Raw genomic sequence first — 13,264 nt, forward strand, 5'->3', positions numbered from 1 at the left:
CCAGGGAGGGTCCACCGCCACCAAGCTCCAAAGAGAAACTGTTCCCCCATGGGGCTGGTGAAAGCTAGAGTCCAGCGGGACCTGGTCAGAGGGCACCCCACCTGCGGCGCGGAGAGGCTCTGGCAAAGGGCTGAGGGCCTGGGAGTCTGAGAGGAGGGAGGGAGGACAGGGGGCGTGTAGGGGACACAGAGCAGGAAGGGGAGGCCAGAGGAGGCGAGGTGGGGGCAGGGCGCCAGCTGGCTCAGGCACACAGCAGAGACTGGCCCTGGTGGCTGTGGCGGGGGACACGCCGGCCCTGAGGTCAGGAGGTGGGTGGCCAGGCCTGAACCTGAGCTGCCGCAGACTCGGCCCCCAGGGGGTCTGACTCTGAAGAGGAGCAGAGAGACCAGGAGGAAGTGGGAGCAGAGCCGGGGGGACGCACGGGCATGATCTTTCCCTGTGGGCACTTCTGGGCTTTCTCTGGGGTCTTCCCAGGCCCCACGGCATGGGGCAAGTCAGTGAGGAGATGGCCGGCGGGAGGGGAGGTGACAGGCCACTGTGAGTCCTCAGAGCTGGACGGGCTATCTCCCAGGCCCGGGGCCGGGGGCTTCCTTTGCTCAGGATCAACCCTCTCGTTGGGCTGGAAGCCCAGGTGGTGGGCAAGCCCTGGGAGGTGACAGCCCCAGGGGCTGAGAGGGGCTTCTCCCCAGGTTTCCCCTGGCCTGAGTTCCTCCACGGGGCTGAGTCCCACACACAGAGTGGCCGTTCTGTCTGCTGTGGAAGCTCCGGCAGCAGAGACCAAGACAGGGACAGCCTGTGTGGATAGGTGCTGCCCACAGCTGGCTCCAGGCTGAAGCCCGGGCCTGTGTGCCAGCTGAGCCCTGAGCCTGCTGGGCTGCCCAGGTCAGGGGCCCGGTGTCGGCTGGCGTGGGGTTTACATGGCTTCATCTGCACAATCCGTGGCACCCTGGCCTCTCCCACTTTGAGCTCTGCTTTCTCCAGGTGAAATGTAATAAAACGATGACCAGGGTTCCCTGTGGCTGGGTGCAGTGTGTGATCTGCTCCCAGAGGCCCCTTTGTCTTGGGTGCAGGAGGAGCAAGGGAAGCAGTGGGCAGGTGCAGAGCCTGATCTCCCCCCAGGGCAGGTGGAGCCACAGGTGCCAGGCACCTGCAGGGTGGCTTCCTGGGAGACCCCCACCCTGCTCCTCCCGACATCCTGGAAATGCCTCAGGCCACCCAAGGTCCTCTAATGACCCCCTTCTGCCCGTAGGAGCTAGATGGATTCGTTGGTCTGGGCCAGCAGTGCCGAGCCGCGTGGGAATTGGTCCCTATAGAGCCGTAGGCCACAGCTCGCCAGGAACAGGGACGGGCAGGGTTGGGGGGAGTAAGGAGCAGTCACAGTGGGGACCTGAGGTGCGAGTCCACTGACCGTGGTGGCTCAGCAGGAACCAAGTCCCCACCCCAGTCCTGGCATCCGTGCCTGCGGGAAGGAAAGTGTTGGTGGCCCAGGGACATGGCTGTCCTCCAAGGCCCCATGCCCTTCCCGACGCAGGCTGGGCTATGCTCCCTGTGCTCTGCCCGGCAGGGGCAGCTCAGCCTCCATGGCGCTTTCCTGCTCAGGATACTCTTCCTTTCCTCCATGACCCCTCTGTGACCAGAGGACACCGTGCGCGGCTCCTGCATGAGTGGCTGAGACAGGCGTAGACTGCTCTGTCATTTAGCCACCATGCAGTCGGGCATGCCCGTGGCCTGGAGCGTCGACCCCACCACCCTAACGGGAAGCCGCGCGTGGCCCAGGGTGGGCTCATTCACAGCTTCTGTCTTTGGAGACTGGAGCCTACAAAGCAGGGGAGGCCTCCTCCTCCACTGCCGACAGAGCCACCCCCAGGGGCAAGTCCTCCGTGGCCGTCTAGCCCTGTGGCCGAGGCGGCTGTCTCCTGCGGGTACCTTGCTGTCCTCCCCAGGAGCTGCTGTGGTCTGGCTTTGCCCCTCACCTGCCCCATGTCTGCCAACACCATCCTACCTCATGGGTGGTGACAGCACAGTGGCACTCCCAGGAGGGACTCCCTTCGTGACAGGCATGAGGAGATGGGCCAGTTCTCAAAGTCCTGGTCACCCAGGAGCAGTGATGGTCTTGTGGAGAGCAGGGCGGGTGCTGGGCACCAGCCTCACATGAGGGTGAGACCCTGTGCCAGGGTGCCATACTTCCAATCTTGAGTGTCCTCAGAGGCCATGTGTTGAAGGTTTGCAGCCACCTGCTCTGTCACCGACCTGGAGGTCGGGGGACCCTTAGGAGGTGGGCCTGGTGGGAAGGGGATGTCGGGCACACAGACCCTGTCCAGCCCTTCTCTCTCTCTCTCTCTCTCTCTCTCTCTCTCTCTCTCTCTCTCTCTCTCCTTTTCTTTTCTTTTTAAAAACAAACTTTCTTATTTTTATTTATTTATTTTGGGCAGTGCTGGGGATGGAGACCAGGGCCTCACTGAGCCACGAGAAAGGGTCTGGCTAAGTTGCTGAGGCTGGCCTCGAACTGGTAAATTCTCCTGCCTCCGCCTCCCGAGCAGCTGGGATGACAGGTGGGTGCCACTGCGTCCAGCTTCTTCCTCTGCTCCTCCGACACCTCTCCACGGCGTGCTGGGTTGTCACAGGCCCAGAGCAATGGGTCCAGGCAACATGGACTAAAACCTCCCAAACCGTGAGCCCAAGGAAACGTGCCTCTTTTGGGGTTGATCACAGCAGGCATTCCGCCACAGTGATGGACGATTGGCCAGCTCACACAGGAGTCAGCAGGTGGTCCTCGCCCCATACTCAGGCCGCTCCCCTATGAAGTAGGGAGAGGGATGGAATGGCTCTGGGTCACCTTCTTGCTGCCACTCTGACTCTGGGCATTGCTGCTTGGAGGTCTTCCACCTGCAGGAGGGATGCTGGCCCAGGGCACAGTGTCCAGTGCAGACTCCTCATGCCCCCAGGGGAGCGGTGCAAAGAGCTCTTGGGGCTGACCAGCTGAGGAATTGATTATCCAGGAGCCAGGAACAGCTCCTGGGGACCCAGGGGAGCTGAGGACCCGCAGCTCTGCACGTCCAGGGCCAAGAGTGACCTGCAGTATGCTCAGTGCCTGGCCCCGTGGGACTGATGCAGGCGTGGATGGGGGCAGGGATACCCGAGGGCTGTGGCCTCTGCCCTCTGCACATGACAACCTCCTCTCCTGTTCACACTTAGGAGGATGTGACGATGGGTCACAGAGGGCAGAAGGCTGTCACTCAGAATCATGGGCTTATAGCAGGCTCAGAGCAGTGGCACTTGGCACAGGTGCTCCCAGAGTTTGGACTCAGCTCTGTGGCACCTCTGCAGGGAGCAGGACCTGTCGGTGGGGACAGTGGCTGTGACAGGCCATGGCTGGTATCTTCTGCTGTGACTCCCACACTTTCAGTGGGTTGGAGGCTCCCATCTAGATGTCCCTCTTCCCCAGGGGAAGCCCCAGAACCTCTTTCCCAGACTCCCCTGCAGGTAACCTGGCTCTGCCCTGAATGTCTCTATTTGTCATCTGACACACAAGGGGACACCAGGTCCCGGGGAGCAGAGTGCATGTGTGGCTGGGGTCCCTTTATGTCCATCATCCTTACTGAGGTCATCTTCCTCACACATTGCCTGCGGGTGATTAGCAGCGGGGAGCCCTCCGTGCACCTGTGTTCCTGTGCACAGGGGAGGAAGCAGGGACTCTCTAACTCGAGGCCAGGCGGGCTTGCAAGGCTGCCAGCCCACTAAGTGCTGCCTTTGATCACGGTGTCGTGGGCCTCTGGGGTCCTCCTGGACAGACCTCATCAAGACCTTACCGGCCTGCTGGACACACTGATTGATCAAAGATTGATCAAATAGCTCTTCCTCTCGCCAAGGCCAGATGGTTGTTCCTGGGATCAAACAGCCCCGTCTGCCAGGCACTGGTCCAGCAGCAGAAGGCGAGACCTCGAGAGCCTCCCTGGACTTCAGGGAGGGCTGGTTTTCTGGAGCTTTCTATCTGGACCAGGGCAGAAGGTGAAGCAAGCCTCACCTCCCCCAGGGTGAAGCTAGTCACGGGTGGCTTAGTTTCAGGGAAGAGAGTGTGCGTACATGAACACGTACATGTGTGTGTGTTCATGCATGTAGCAAACACGTAGGCCCACTGTGCAGGCGTGCATGGTCTATGTGATCACACGTGTTAGTGTGTTTGGGTGCACGTACATGTTGTGAAACCACACGTGAGCATGCACATGCCGGGTGCCTGTGTGAAGTGCTCCACACTGAGTGCGCAGGTCTGCCTGCTGTGATCACATTGTCTGCCTGCGTGTGTGTGCATGCACACTCGGGTGCAGTCCTGTGAGCACCTGTGAACAGAATGTCACAAGTCCCTGGACATCGCTCCCACACACCCAGGACCCATGCTGCTCTCTCTGGCAGCCCAGGAACATGCCACCAAAGGAAGTTTGGGAGAGCAGGACTTCTGCCCAAGGGCCGGAGGTGGCCTGAAATAGTGAGTGATGTCTTGAGCTGACAGTGCTGATGGGAAGACCGGTCAATTCTCTGTGCCAGAGGCCTCTCTGGAAGTATGACTTTCCTTCCCTGTAGAACCCCCCGGGGCACCTTCACTGCCAGCTTCTCCCAACACAGGACCCTGTGGGAGCACCCCGTAACCATGAAGCCCCCTTACTCCCGTGACTGCTGACAAGAGGTGGGAAAATCTGACCCCACACTACTGAGCGCAGCTTCACAGCTGGAAGGTCCTGTGCTGGCCCCCACTCCCCTGACCAAAGGACTCAGCTTCCTGGAGCTGAGGCTGCAGGTCCCCCTGGTCCTGAGGCTGCAGGGCAGCCCTCTTGGAGTCCCATGAGACCCCAAGTCCACCTCCTTATGCTAGGCTGGGACAGGCTCCCTTCTGGACCCATTGTTTACTGAGCTCGGCAGGTGGTGCTGTCCTTGAGAGCCCAATTTTAGCAAGAACTTACTGCGTCCACTTAGGCCTCCACCTCAGTGTCTGACCACCTACCAGAGCTGGTGTCCCTCAGGCGTCTCTGCTCTCAAGCAGTGTGTGGTCACCCTGGCCATCCTGCAAGAGGCCTGGAGGTGGGTTTGGCTTTCTCTTAATGGTTTTCCATGGGCAAACGCTCCTTGGCTGTAAGCCCGATGGATTTTTGCATTGGAAGTTGAGCCCTGTTCTATTTGGGGGTCTCTTTGCCCCACTGCAACTGTCTCTGGTCAGAATCTGCTGTTACCAATTTAACTCCTGCACAGACCTGGTTCTCTCTGATAGTTAAGTGGGTTCCTTGCGAGTAATGCAAGGACCACGGGAGCCCCCAACCTTGGAGTGCCCCTGAAGCCCACTCTCCTGTGCCCGATGTCATCAAGACAGCAGAGATGCCCAGTCCACCCACGGCCACAGTGACCCAGCTGGTTGAGTGGTTACGAGGCCTGCAGTGAGAGAGAGGTCAGTCAGGAAATGCCCCCCCATTCCCCTAGCCTGATGGGCCATGTGCAAACAGGGACTGGCGTCCTGAGGGCAGCACCATGAACATTTCCTGTCCCCCATAGCCTGGACAATGGCCCTCAATGTGCCTTGGGCCTTCTGGGCATTTCTGAGCTGCTGCTCCTTATGCGGGCTGAGCTTCCAGGCTCTGTGCCGTAGCTGTGGATGCCCACTGCAGGCGGACACTGAGGTGGCGGACACAGTCGGGGGTCTGTTTGTGTGTTTCCACAGGGAGAACAGCAGCCGATTTGGATTCCAGAGAGATTAACCAAGGTCCTGACCCAGTGATTGTCTGGAGTCGGGGGTCTGTTTATGTGTTTCCACAGGGAAAACAGCAGCCGATTTGGATTCCAGAAAGATTAACTAAAGCGATTTCTACAGACCAAAAAGAAGATGATTTGGCTCAAATCCATAACAACTGATATCCAAAACTCCAGTTTGGCTATTCTTACATCTGCAACAGAACCAGGATGCTTTTTTCAATATCTATTTTATTATTGCCCTTTGCCATATCATGAAGTTCTATTTTGTTTTTTGAGCTCATACAGACCTAGGTTAATGTTTTGCTGATCAGTTCTATTTTTTGACTATAGAGTTTTTAAACATTGCAATGGAGATTTCACCTGTAAAAAGTTATAAGGCCTTTACTATAATGTTATGTGTTGTATGTATTATATTATGTGTGCACACTTGTGTTTTGTGTTATATGTTTGAATGTACGTATGTCCATATATCATATATGATGAGCGCTCATGATAAAATGGATCCAAATATTTTTTTTCACGTGATTTATATGGTTTAATTTAAATTGGGTAAACAACTGTTGAGGATTGTTTTAATATGTAAACAAAAAAGAAGGTTAACGGATCTGTTTGTTTACTTTCACCTTTCCTTTTCATTATATTTAATAATTCTCTTAAAGACAATGTAAATTGTTAAGAAAATTGTTTTCTTTTAGTGCCTTCTGTAATGTTACGTAATTTTTTCTTTAGCCATTATTGCCAGAATTCCTATCTTCATCCCAGTGCCGGTGAAGACAATGTAAATTGTTAAGAAAATTGTTTTCTTTTAGTGCCTTCTGTAATGTTACATAATTTTTTCTTTAGCCATTATTGCCAGAATTCCTATCTTCATCCCAGTGCTGGTGAAGTCAAAGATAAAACCAATCTACAGCTTCTACAATAGCCATCACTGAACTGCTTGCAGAACTTGCCTGGACACATTGTGAGCTCACCTGTATGCATTGTGAACTATCTGTTGGTGCAGCGACTTATGGTAGTGTTGGGGTATTTTTGCTGATGATGTCACCGGTGGTACAATTTTTCAAAGGAGCCCTCAATTGGCTTAATGTCATGGCATTTTGCATCCTCCTCTACTAGTGATGGTCTAAAATTTGGGGGCCAACAGAGGTGAGGCAAAGAACCTCACCCCCCCACAGGTGCAAAGGCCTATCCACAAGTATGGCTGTATGCTGGACCGGTAGTCAGTGACGGGTATGATCCAATTGCAGTGGTACCAACCTAAGACAGGAGGCTGACGCCTAGAGGTCAGTTCATCCGATGACGGGTAAGGACCATATGTTGAATTGGACTGCCTAACAGGCACGGTCCCTAAGCCACATGCTTGTTGTTTAAACAGAGAGGGGGAGATGTTGAGAGCCACAGCCTGAGGGGCCCCAGCATATGGAGGTGGCGCTGTTGGTTGTGGCTCTCAACATCTCCCCCTCTCTGTTTAAACAACAAGAGGTTTTCAAACCAGAGGGAGCGCAGGGTTGGACATCTGCGCCTCCGCCAGAGCAGTACTAACTCCAGAGATGGGAGTTCAAATCATTCCCACAGGGGTGAAAGGACCTCTTCCCAAAGGAACAGTAGGCTTATTATTGGGACGCAGCTCTTCTACTCTAAAAGGACTTATGATAAGTCCTGGGGTAATTGATCCCGATTATGAAGGTGAAATAAAAATTATAGCCAGTTCTCCAAAGGGTATATCAGTAATTTCACCAGGAGATAGAATAGCACAGTTACTAATAATACCCAGCCTACATGATAAATTTTCCAGTCGTACTGTAGAAAGAGGTTCCAAGGGATTAGGCTCCACAGGTGTAGATTGGGCTATGCTTTCTTTAAATTTAGATTCTCGCCCCATGCTAAAACTAAATATTCAAGGACATGAATTTAATGGGCTACTGGATACAGGTGCAGACCTTAGCATCATCTCTCGTCAAGAATGGCCAAAACATTGGCCATTACAACAAGCCACTCAAACGCTTCGAGGCCTAGGAGTGGCGACTAATCCCCATAGAAGTGCAATGGTATTAGATTGGAAGGATCCTGAAGGATGTGAAGGAACTATACAGCCATATGTATTGGATCATCTTCCCGTAAATTTATGGGGACGAGATGTCCTAGATCAATTAGGTTTGACATTAACAAATAACATCAACCAAAATGCACCCACTATTATGACTAGACAAGGTTTTAGGAAAGGAAAAAGATTATAAAAACAAGAACAAGGTATAGCAGCACCAATACAAATAGATCAAGGAACAGACAGACATGGGTTGGATTTTCAGAAAGGGCCACTGAGACAATAAAAATTACTTGGAAATCAGAAAGACCAGTATGGGTTCCTCAGTGGCCCCTGACTAAAGAAAAGATACAAGCAGCCCATGACCTGGTCAAACAACAATTAGCAGAAGGACATATACAACCTTCTGTATCTCCCCATAATACTCCCATTTTTGTCATCAAAAAGAAATCTGGTAAATGGAGATTATTGCAAGATTTAAGAGCCATTAATAATGAGATGGTTATTATGGGACCTGCTCAATCAGGGATTCCTCAGTTGTCTGCTTTGCCAAAAACCTGGTATGTTTTAGTTATAGATATTAAAGATTGTTTTTTTTCAATTCCAATTCATCCTGAGGATAGTCCACGTTTTGCATTTACTATCCCTGCACTGAATCATGAAGGTCCTGATCAGAGATATGAATGGAAAGTACTCCCTCAAGGGATGGCTAACAGCCCAACTATGTGTCAAATTTATGTTAACAAAGTAATCCAGCCACTTAGAAATCAAAATCCTGAACTACAAATATTTCACTATATGGATGATGTATTATTAGCACACAAAGATAAAAACACATTGCTAGAATGTTATGCCACACTTACAAACTTATTAAAAAATTATAATCTAGAGATAGCAATAGATAAAGTACAATTAAATTTTCCAATTAATTATTTAGGAGTTCTATTATCCTCAACCATGGTCCGTCCACCAAAAATTCAAATACGAGTAGATCAACTCAAATCACTTAATGACTTTCAAAAGTTATTAGGAGACATAAATTGGATAAGGCCTTATTTAGGTATACCAACAGGAGAGTTGGGACCTTTATTTGATATCCTAAAAGGTCCATCAGATCCAAATTCACCCCGAATGTTAACGCCTGAAGCAAGAAAGGCATTAAAAATCATTGAAACATATATGGAAAATATGCATTTGGATAGAATTGATATAAGTTTGCCTTTATTATTTATTGTACTACCAACAAAAAATATTCCTACAGGAGTATTTTGGCAAGAAGGTCCATTATTATGGATACATTTATCTTATTCTCCTAACACTATTCTTACTAGGTATCCTGAGGCTGTAGGACAATTAATACTCAAAGGAATAAAAGCAGCAAAGGGAGTGTTTGGAATTTCTCCCAATAAAATTATTACTCCATATACTATGAATCAAATTGATGAGTTAGCTAATGAGTTAAATACTTGGGCAATAATCATGTGTAAATCTAATGTTTCATTTGATAACCACTTACCATCTAATCCTTTATTGTCTTTTTGGTCATTGCATCCTGTAATTTTTCCAAAAATGACAAGAAAAACACCTATCATGAATGCTCCAAATATATTCACTGATGGGTCAAATAATGGTACAGCAGCAGTAGTTACCCCTGATCAAACTTTTACATTTTTAGTACCCAAACAATCAGCTCAAAAGGTAGAGCTTAATGCAGTTTTACAAGCTTTTGTGATGTTTAAAGATTCTGTATTTAATTTATTTTCTGATAGTCAGTATGTAGTTAATGCTATAGTATCTCTTGAAGATGCTGGTAGGATTTCCCCTTCTTCTACTGTTTTCTCTTTGCTTTCCACTATACAAAGTCTAATCTGGGACAGAAAAGATCCATTCTTTATAGGACATATCAGGGCACATACAGGATTGCCTGGAGCCCTTAGTTTGGGCAATGATTTAGCAGATAAAACTACACATGACATACATATTTTCTCTACACTAGAAGAAGCTATAAATTTTCATAAAAAGTTCCATGTCAATGCTAATACTTTACAAAAGTGTTTTAAAATAACTAAGGAACAAGCTAGACAAATAATAAAACAATGTCAAAATTGTGTGACCTTTTTACCACAAGTTAATCTTGGAGTCAATCCTAGAGGATTGATACCTAACCATATTTGGCAGATGGACGTCACACACTTGCCAGAATTTGGAAAATTAAAATATTTGCATGTTACAGTTGATACTTCTTCTGGATTTTTGATGGGCTCCCTTCATGCCGGAGAAAAAACTAAAGATGTTATAGCTCATTGCTTACAAAATTTTGCCACTGTGGGTGTTCCAAAACAGTTAAAAACAGATAATGCCCCTGGTTATACTTCTACCTCTTTTAAACAATTTTGCTCAACATTTGGCATTACTCATATAACAGGAATCCCATACAATCCACAGGGACAAGGCATAGTTGAAAGAGCTCATCAAACTATTAAAATGTACTTATTAAAGCAAAAAGAAGGAATTGGGAAGGGGTATATATTCCCCAAAGATAAACTTAAAATAACCCTTTTTACTCTAAACTTTTTAAATTTGGATTCATCAGGACTTAGTGCTGCGGAAAGGCATATGTGTCCAAAAAATGTACATAAGCCCAAGGTACTTTGGAAGGATATTCTAACAGGACAATGGAAAGGTCCTGACCCAGTAATTGTCTGGAGTCGGGGGTCTGTTTGTGTGTTTCCACAGGGAGAACAGCAGCCGATTTGGATTCCAGAGAGATTAACCAAGGTCCTGACCCAGTGATTGTCTGGAGTCGGGGGTCTGTTTATGTGTTTCCACAGGGAAACAGCAGCCGATTTGGATTCCAGAAAGATTAACTAAAGCGATTTCTACAGACCAAAAAGAAGATGATTTGGCTCAAATCCATAACAACTGATATCCAAAACTCCAGTTTGGCTATTCTTACATCTGCAACAGAACCAGGATGCTTTTTTCAATATCTATTTTATTATTGCCCTTTGCCATATCATGAAGTTCTATTTTGTTTTTTGAGCTCATACAGACCTAGGTTAATGTTTTGCTGATCAGTTCTATTTTTTGACTATAGAGTTTTTAAACATTGCAATGGAGATTTCACCTGTAAAAAGTTATAAGGCCTTTACTATAATGTTATGTGTTGTATGTATTATATTATGTGTGCACACTTGTGTTTTGTGTTATATGTTTGAATGTACGTATGTCCATATATCATATATGATGAGCGCTCATGATAAAATGGATCCAAATATTTTTTTTCACGTGATTTATATGGTTTAATTTAAATTGGGTAAACAACTGTTGAGGATTGTTTTAATATGTAAACAAAAAAGAAGGTTAACGGATCTGTTTGTTTACTTTCACCTTTCCTTTTCATTATATTTAATAATTCTCTTAAAGACAATGTAAATTGTTAAGAAAATTGTTTTCTTTTAGTGCCTTCTGTAATGTTACGTAATTTTTTCTTTAGCCATTATTGCCAGAATTCCTATCTTCATCCCAGTGCCGGTGAAGACAATGTAAATTGTTAAGAAAATTGTTTTCTTTTAGTGCCTTCTGTAATGTTACATAATTTTTTCTTTAGCCATTATTGCCAGAATTCCTATCTTCATCCCAGTGCTGGTGAAGTCAAAGATAAAACCAATCTACAGCTTCTACAATAGCCATCACTGAACTGCTTGCAGAACTTGCCTGGACACATTGTGAGCTCACCTGTATGCATTGTGAACTATCTGTTGGTGCAGCGACTTATGGTAGTGTTGGGGTATTTTTGCTGATGATGTCACCGGTGGTACAATTTTTCAAAGGAGCCCTCAATTGGCTTAATGTCATGGCATTTTGCATCCTCCTCTACTAGTGATGGTCTAAAATTTGGGGGCCAACAGAGGTGAGGCAAAGAACCTCACCCCCCCACAGGTGCAAAGGCCTATCCACAAGTATGGCTGTATGCTGGACCGGTAGTCAGTGACGGGTATGATCCAATTGCAGTGGTACCAACCTAAGACAGGAGGCTGACGCCTAGAGGTCAGTTCATCCGATGACGGGTAAGGACCATATGTTGAATTGGACTGCCTAACAGGCACGGTCCTTAAGCCACATGCTTGTTGTTTAAACAGAGAGGGGGAGATGTTGAGAGCCACAGCCTGAGGGGCCCCAGCAAACTTCCAGCTGCCAGCAAACTTCCAGCTGCCGGCTGATGATTGGCTCACAGCAGCCCCAGCAACATCTAGCTGATTGGCTCCTCGGCCCCAGCAACATCTAGCTGATTGGCTCCTCTGCGGTGATGCTCATTGGACTGTTTCCCTGCCCTTTCAGACCACGGAGCTGCTCATTGGGGGACTTTTTTGGCTCCGCCCACGTGACCCAGCCAATCGGCCTCAAGAGCAGGAGGATTGGGGGAGGTGGAGAGAAGCTTGGGTGGGAGAGAGAGGCTTGTGGAAAGCCGGTGGTGGCAGTTGAGGCTCTGAGGGTTTTTCCTGAGAGACTATTTTGTTTGTCGTGTGTGGTTCTAAAAATAAAGTTAGTTTCTTTTGACAAGTGGCTCCTGATTGTGCCCAGCCAGACTGCGGCAGCTGAGCAAGCCTGGGGGGCAGCAGAGAGGGTGGGGAGGGCTTTCCTGAGGCCCAGCAGCAACAAGTGCCCTGAGCTCAACACTCATCAGTGTTGACAAGGACACTGGACACAGGCGGCCTGGGGGCAGAGGAGGGGATGCACAGGTGGACACTGTTGGCCACCTGGGGTTGCAAATAGGAGCAAGTGTCTTTGTAGAGGGTGCCCAGGGCCGAGGAGCTGCTGCTTTGGGCATACAGCCTGGGGGAAGGGCAGGTCCTCTCTGGGCCTCAGTCTCTGCATTGGGCTGCTGTTGAGTGGTCCTCCAGGACTGTGATGGTGACAGGAGGAGCGAGTGGCCGCAGGACAAGTCAGGCCCGTCCCGAGGGGTGCTCTGCCCTAGGATGTGTGTGCATTGGCCCCACCAGGGCTCCCAGGTGCCTTCAGGTGCCCGTCCAGCCTTTGCTGCCTCCAGGCCCTGAGGAGGGGAATCAAACCCTGGGCTTGGCTGGGAGGCATCTGAAGTGCTAATGGCTGGCCGTGCGCGTCCGGCTGGGGATCATTCCCAAAAGCCAGATCAGAAACACAGAGAAGCTCGTTTGATACGTTTCCAGGACGCCAGCTCCAAATGGCGCAAGGAGCTGACAGGCGGCGGCCGGGCCACGGTCTCTGCGTGCACTCGCAGCAGTCCCGGGCTTCGGGGACAGCTCTTCGAGAGCTATCATTTCACTCTGCGGTCCTGTCTCCCTCCTTTCTTCTTCATCTGACCCCCAGGGGCGATTCTTGCCTCCCAGGATGGACCAGCCACAGCTGAGAAACACATGAGCCCCTGCCTTGCCCTGGCCAGTGGTCCTCCACAGCGAAGTCCACCTTGACTGGTGTCCCGAGAGCTCTGGGAGTGGGCCCCAC

General features: G+C 49.5%; 1 long non-coding RNA gene across 2 annotated transcripts in view; it reads left to right on the forward strand.

Moving 5' to 3' along the window:
* The first annotated feature begins 2,432 nt into the window (after positions 1 to 2,432).
* Positions 2,433 to 13,264, forward strand: part of LOC124107525 (uncharacterized) — a 20,144-nt gene continuing 9,312 nt past the window's right edge. For both annotated transcript variants that reach the window (XR_009228743.1, XR_006856448.2), the window contains exon 1: positions 2,433 to 2,552. This is a non-coding gene — a long non-coding RNA (uncharacterized LOC124107525). The remainder of the gene's footprint in view (positions 2,553 to 13,264) is intronic.

Source organism: Marmota monax, unplaced genomic scaffold (genome assembly GCF_021218885.2).
Source record: "Marmota monax isolate L192 unplaced genomic scaffold, Marmota_monax_Labrador192_F-V1.1 WCK01_AAM20220418_F8-fsc00167, whole genome shotgun sequence".
Classification (NCBI taxonomy): domain Eukaryota; kingdom Metazoa; phylum Chordata; class Mammalia; order Rodentia; family Sciuridae; genus Marmota; species Marmota monax.